Source organism: Gossypium hirsutum, chromosome A10 (genome assembly GCF_007990345.1).
Source record: "Gossypium hirsutum isolate 1008001.06 chromosome A10, Gossypium_hirsutum_v2.1, whole genome shotgun sequence".
Lineage (NCBI taxonomy): Eukaryota > Viridiplantae > Streptophyta > Magnoliopsida > Malvales > Malvaceae > Gossypium > Gossypium hirsutum.
This window is the reverse complement of record NC_053433.1, coordinates 72225432-72233815: the sequence shown is the minus strand read 5'-3', so window position 1 is coordinate 72233815 and position 8384 is coordinate 72225432.

Sequence of the window (8384 nt, the reverse complement as noted above, 5' to 3'; positions counted from 1 at the left end):
ATAATCTTTATAATTTTTTTATAAATTTTATATTTCTTTACATTTTTTGTAATTTTCTTACGACTTTATAAATTTTATAATTTTTTCTATATTTCTATATATTTTATGATTTTTTTATGATTTTTTATACTTTTTTCTAATTTTTAATAAATTTTAAATGTTTTTTATATATTTTAAAATTTAATAATTTTTATAACTTTTATTGATTTTTATTTTTATTTTTACCATTTTTTGTCATATGTCATGTCGTGGTTGCGACACGTGGTAATTTTAATTGAAAAAATTAGGGGAGGTTAAATTTAACGGTCAAACGGCCTTTTTGATGTATTTTAGCAATTTAAGTACCCATTTGTTTTTTAAACAATTTGAGAATATTTTTTGATACATTTTCAAAGTTCAAGTACACAATTGAGCGCAAAAAAATAGTAGTTTAATTACTTTTTTTTGAAAAAATTTAACAGTTTTTTACACCCTTAAGCCTTTTTATTTATTTCTTACAATAAATATATTCTTTACATAATTTTTATTATTCATTTATGTGAGTGACATAATCAAAATCATGTTTAAGTTATTTATTAAGTTAATATCATAAGTCAATTAAATTTTGATGCAAGTAGAAAAGGACTAAAAATTGTTTCTATGAAAAAAAACATATCAATTTTTTTATTACAAAAGTAAGGACAAGGCCCTGAAGAAGTAGAAAACTGATGAATGCAACCTCTTAAGTAGGTAATCCTTTGCATTTTAACCACAACAGTACTTTTTATAATGACAAGCTTAATATCAAATGTTGCCTTCTATTATTTGTGATACAGCCTCTAGATCTCAAAGGAATTAAGGCATCAATCTTTCAAGTGGTCTAATCATTAAAAGTAAAGTTTCTCAAATAAAGATCAAGTTGAAGATGCTTTTGCAATAAATGCTCAAATATAGGGAATATTCATTGATAGGATATTTAAAACTAACACCTAAAATTGTATAACCCCTAATGATCTATCTTTTGTGTTCCAAGAATTTACGAGGTTCATACGGGTCATATACCATGTCTATTTCAATTAACTTTCTTTACGAGCACACATCTATATAGTTCTTATTTATCAAACATTACACCGAATTAACTAATAATGCAATTTAGTTCAATTTACTAATTGTCATATATCAATTAATTTAATTCATTCGTAACATAAATACTATTATATCATATAACCATTTAAGCGTTTCTTTGTTACATGAATTCAATTATATTCTTTCCTCACTTCCAATCATGACCCTCAATTATAATTTTATTTCAATTTGATTCAATTCCACAATTTAATATTTACTATACAAGCAAATTTAAATACAAAATATTTAAATTATTCAATAATTAACAGAACAACAACTAAATCAATTACTTTATTATGCGAACTTACATGACTGATTTGCAGTAACGATTTAGAGTATCTCAATCAGTGCTCGACGTTGTATTAATTCATTATTTCCATTTCCATTTACACACATTAATATAATCCAACATTATGTAACTAGGTTCATTAATATATTTAAAAATGTACTAAAACTAAACCGAATGAACTTAACAGACTAACTGCAACAATTATGAAAGTTCAAGGACTATTCAGTAATTTTCTCTTTTTCTCGATTATCAACTCATCCTTGATCTAAATAATAATTTCATTCAATTATCAATTTCCAGCAACATAATTAACTATTTTATGCAATTAAATTATTTTTATATTTTTACAAAATTACCCCTAACATTTTACTTTTATACAATTTAGTCCCTAAGCTCAAAACTTGCAATTTAACCAATTTTAATCAAATCTAAGTTCAGCCGAACTATATACTACCCCATTTCAGCACACACTTGTTGTTATTTCACATCAGGTCCTTATAATTTAATCACTTTAACATGTTAGTCATTTAACCTTAAAATTACTAAAAATTACTATACAAAATAGTCTTATTTAACAACCAAACTCAATAATCTATCATAAAATTCCAAGAATGTTCATAACTCATCAATAGCATAATCCAAAACATTTGACAACATTACAAATTAATCCTCGGGTTAGCTAAATCGAACTAAAACGAGCTCTGAAACATAAAAATTACTAAAAACGAACAAGGTTTACCTATCAAATGAGGAACCCTAAGCTTGGACGAAAGCTTGCTCGTCTCCTCCCATGGCTATTCAGTTTTTGAAAATAGAAAATTGAAAAGATGATGGTTATTTTAGCTTATATTTTATTGACATTATGTTTAATTATCAAATTACCATTTTGCCCTTTTAGTTTCCATTCAATTTTAACAATTTCAAGCCCATTATTGTCCACAATCATCACCTATGGTATATTTATCATTCAAGGAGGGTTTAATTGCACAGTTAGTCCTTCAATTGTTTTAATTTATTAGTTAATTAAACTTTACAGTCAACCCCAAACTAGTTAGGACTAAATGAATAAATAGCGCAAAAGTTAATGGATTAATTAATCCACCACCACTTGGGATTTTTTACCATGGTTAAATTACCATTTTGGTCCCTTTACTATTTTTAATCTATAGCAATTAACTTTTACTTCTTTTCAATTTGATCATTTTACGTAATTAAGCAATAAATCATCAAAATTACCGGACCAAACTTCAATTCACATGTAATATGACTTTGACTTTTGAAAATATTTAAAAAATATTTACGGCCTTAAATTACAAAAACAAGGTCCTAATACCTCGTTTTCAATAACCACTTGACTTTTGAACCGAACCACTTATACTAACTTTTAATTCAGTTAGTTAAAATTCCTTAAATCAAAATTCAATATAAAAATTATTATTGACTTATATAATTTAAATACTAATTATACAAACTCACTTGTCAAATTTGTGGTCCCAAAACCACTATTTCTAACACCATTGGAAAACGGGTTGTTACAACTTATTTGTGGCAATATTTGTCAAGTTTAGCCAAATGTATGCCAAAACTATACTAGTTAACATGCTTATATATAACTGAATGCCTCCCGACGTGCGAATGTCGAGAATGTAAATACTACAAAAATAGAAAGATAGGAATGAAGTGTGGTTTCTGCAAGTGAACAGGTCAAATTATAATATAGTTAGTTTACAACGAAACACTGGTGAGTATTTCGATGATTGTACCCAAGGGATTGCAGATTGGAGAAAACTAATATTAAATCAATTATAGAAAATAATTACTATTTTAATCAATTCACGAATTTATAGTGCAAAATCTAAAACAATATTAACAACTAATTAAATTAAAATAAAATAACAATAATAAAATTAATTAACAAAACCTAATTTAAATTATTGATTTATCCTATTCCTAGTTTCGACTTCACAAGCTACTCTAGCCTAGATTCAATTGTGTTACCTAATTAGTAACTAAATCAATAATTACTCTTAATTAAGTATTTACCGCCCTTAATTAGGAATACCCATTCGGTCTCATCTTTACTAAAGATTACCACCTAAGATACCATTTCAGTCTTACCGCTTGGTACAAGTTTTACTTAACAGGCTACTTTTTCAATCTCACCTATCTTGATATTCTACTAGTGTTGTCAATCATAGTCTACTAAGATCTCTTGAATAAATACTAAATTATAAATAATGAATTACTTCATTAATTAATCAGATTAATCAATTGAATCATGCAAGATCTATGCAGAGCACCAATTTATTCTAATATTTACACAAACACTTACTTAAAAATGTTAAAGAAAAAGATATAAATAAAAGAATAAAATAAGAGATAGAGAATGCTCATATATATTGCGATAAAAGTGCAAATCCGAAACACTCTCTGCTCGTGATAGTCTAACGTCAAAATAGGATCTTCCGATTAAGGAAAATGAAAATAAAATTAAAAACAGAAATAAAAAGTTGAAATCCAAATAATAATCTTTGTCTAAAAATTTGTCCCCGTAATGTAGTTACAATGACCCTTTTAAATAGGCAAAAATCAGAATACTCAAGTGCCTAAAATACCCTTGTAAAAATTAGGGTTTGGATAGGAAAGGAAACCCTTTTGGCCCTTGAAAGCGCGACTTTGTTTATCCAAGAATTCGTCATGACGACAAGTACCTTCATGTTGCAACATCGACCTTGTTTCGGCCCTAATTGCTTTAATGTTTGATGCCGCAATGTCGGTGTCCTAGTGTCACAACTTCGATAGTCTGTTCAGCCTTAATGCACATCTTAGTTCCTGATTCATCCTACGTGACCATGTAACCTTATTTAAGTATCAAAAATGTAATAAAAACTACTAAAAACATAAATTAATACTTCAAACTATAAGAGCATAAATATCTACTAAAATGACCTAATTTAACCCAAAGCAAGCTAAAATTACATGAAAAAGAATATAAATAATAATGTATATCGTGGCAGATTAATAACCAAGGTAAGTATTGAAATTTCCATCTAAACATACTAAGCATTTTAAATGCTTACTATCATTGTTTTCCCTACTTGTAGATAATCAACTTGCAAAACTCTTAAAGTCGGATCTTTATGGACATCATACTATCATCGAAACAGTAGAAATATGTTCATTTTGGTTTCATATATTGTGGTGTTAGCTTAATTAAACAACTTGAAATTGCCAAGAGGGGGTGAATTTCCCTTTTAAAATTTTGGTGGAAGCAATGAAAATAAATGGAGACAATGAACACGACAATATATAATGGTTCGACCCCAATTGCCTACTCCACTACCTTAGCTTTCCACAACTAAGAATTTTCCCAAATTCACTAATTTGACAACCTATGAAGACAAGGTTTAACCTTACAAACTCCCTTAAGATTTCTACTCAAACACAAACCCTCTCAAAGAAATACAAATAAGTAAACAAAGAAATAACCCTTACAAGATCAAAGTGTTTGCCAATTAAGCACAATTACAAAGAAGATCACTTGAGTTGATAGAATAATAGTAAAGCTCACAAGTGGATGTAAGAAAAGTATAGAAAAATTAAGCACAAAGGTTGTTTGATTGATCTTTTTGGCTTTGATTCTCTCTCTTATTTTGTAGGACCTTTGAAAGATGGTATTTATATCCTCTAATTGATTTTCAACCATTGTAATTTTTGTGAAAGTTAATAGAGCCGTTGGGATAAAAATATGTAACACCCACGTCTGACTTGATCATCGAATCTTAGTGTGGTATATCACAACTTAAAACCATTTGAATTTGACAAAAACATTTGAAATTTTTTATATAGCTTTGAAGCCTCAACGTATAACCCCAAATTGGTGTTAACCCCAGTATAACAATTATAAAAATATCAAATCGATATCACACCAAGTAAAATAAAACATAGTTTAAACAAACATTTGTCATAAGCCTTATAAAATTTGTCAGGGTGATATAAAACACAAGGTGAGTCATTTCCAATGCAAAAGTTTCTAGTGCATCACTGGCAAATAAATAATATTTAAATCAGTTTGGCGTATATGACTAAAAGATGATCTTATAAACCATAATTCATTAAGGTCTAACATATACTTCAAGAGTACGTAAAATTCCATTAAATAATGGTTTGGTGAAAGATGTAAATTATTACAAAAGTTGGTTACAAAACAGATCTACACGCCACCCACCCAAACAGTCATGTATGATACAAAATTAGTCAAGTGGCTCACTATCAATAGTAAATCTAGGGTAGTCTCATTCTACCAAATCTCTTTCTACTATCTACACACCTGAGAAGGAAAAGATAACAAAGTAAGTTCAAACAAACTTATTGAGTTTCATACAAAAGAAAAACGCAAACCATATACGGGGATACCACTGGTAAACAAGCATTTACACTTATAAAGAGCATCAAACTTTTTAGTGAAACCATGAGATACTAACACAATATGCCAAATAGCGTTCACAATACTTAGACGGACACATTCTGCCAACATAGGCACAACACATGGGTGGTAACTACCCGTCAACTTAACCATGACATTCCACAATCGCGTACGTTTGCAATGATCCATCCTTGTGCCAACCACGGACCCATAACTTCATAAACGTATCAATCAGCCATATTCATATACATATACCATTATCAACTTTCTTAAGCTAAACATGTTATAACCTCCCAAACTCGGCCTAGACGTTATTGCTAGATTGAGAAAGCTATATTAGCCACCGAAATGGCTAACCTAACTTACGTTACTTTTTAAGACTTTAAATAAATTCATTTTAAAGAAAACCGTAGTTGTACTTTGAGTTAGCTTAAAAGCATTCATTCATTAGGTCGCTTAAAAGCATTCATTCATTAGGTCGTGTATGCTTAGGATTCATTATTGACAGTTTTGTTTTAGAAAACCCATTTGCTTGTCGCTCTTCTTTAAAAAAAAACTTGAAGTTAAACTAATGCAGCAGAAAAACCATTTTTCAAGTCATTTTGGAAAATTAGTTGCCTTATCAATTTGTTTTTCAAAAACAGTTCCTTTGCAATATAGTGGAAACTAGGGAATAGTATCAAATTTTACTTAAGCCTAATGTCATGCATTATCCGGTTATTATGCTTGAGTAATCCATGCATACAAAAATCCCAAAAAGAAAAGTTACCAAGTCACAGACTAGAAATAATTAAAAAATACAAGCCAAAACCAATAAAGACTTAATAATACTTAATTAAATAATAATCCGAGGTCCAAGTTGATTCTCTGAATGCCGAGTTCGGTTCTAATTTTGAAGTTTACTTGAAAAGTTAAACACTATTGGGGGTGAGCTTATGAAAAGCTCAGTGTGAGTCGAATAATTATTTAAAAGGACAAAACATCAGATACCGAATACATTAAAACATATTAGCATTAATAGAAGAACACAAAACCATTATTCGAATTTCATATCGTTACATAGCCATTATCAAATTGATGTCAAACGATGTATGAGCATGGGACATCATTCATTCGAGTAACAATCACCATTAAATACAATAAAATACAATACATAGCATAAATCAATAACATTTGAATATGTTGTGCACATGATGCAATGCAAAAAGGTTCCTACCTATACCATCCGCTACACACCACGAGCTCCCCAGAACCCGTCATTCAAACTCTAAAATATTATGGGCTTAAGCTCGTTGTGGTTAAAATCATCGATAACAATATGCAGAAAATTATGCCAGTAAAAATGCAGACAAGCTGCCAATAAAAATGCGATAAATCGCTATTCCCCTTGGTACTCCAGGTCTAGTGCATTTACTACGAATAATGCAGACTTAATATGTTGCCAGTACTCCATGTAACTCTTCCGTCAACCACAAAATCCCAACCCAATGTATATGCAATATGTCACACAATCTCATACATAATCATATCTCAATACTTTTCACATTCATTTGACATGATCAGCATGTCCTCAATAATAACATATTTTCTTTAAATGGAAACAGTGTTCCAATCTTTCAAATTACCATTGTGTTGGTATCAATCAATATCGTTCAATATCACATACTTTAAGGATTTTTATTGTGCATAAATATCACCCTTTTCAGTACACAATATAACAAATATCTCATGCGTTTAAATCATACATAAGCTTAATATCTCAACATATGATATCATTCAATCGAACATTATCATATCTCATAACTTAAATATGCAATTACAAACTCAATCAAACATTCATACTATCAAACTAGCATTTTTACCAACGTGTCTATATTTTAAGGCTCGAAACATACTTGGTTCGGCCACTCACAAAATCAATAATTCGGCTATTAAGTGTAATATCCTGATTTTGGGCCTAGTCGGAATAGTGGTTTTGTGACCACAAAATCCGAGATAGAAATAATTATTTTATGATTATTTTAAGGTCTATGATATGATTTCATGATTGTGTGAAAATTTCGTGAAGAAATTTTATGCATAAAGTGCTTAAATTGAAATTAGGGACTAAATCGAATAATTTGCAAAACTTGTATTCTAGAAGTTTCTAGTATGAAATTGTTTTGAAATATTAATTAGGAGGTCTTAAATAGAAATTTTACCAATTTCTAAGTCTATGGACAAAAATTGGACATGGATGGAATTTTTGGAAAGTTTAGTAGTAAGGGCATTTTGGTCATTTAGGGGTAAAATGAATTAAAATACAAAATTAAAAGCCAATTTTGCTCATCTTCAACCCCATGGCCGAATATAGCAAGGAGAAACCATATCTAGGGTTTTTCAAGCTTCCAAGCTCGATTGTAAGTCCGTTCTAGCCTCGTTTTTAATGATTTTTACGTTTTTGGAGTCCCGGTAGCTCGATTTAGCTTATGCTAGCAATAATTTAACCTAGAGTTTATATTTGGAAAAATACCCATAGGTGAAATTTGTGTATTTTTGTGTTTTATGATAGAATATGAGGTTTTA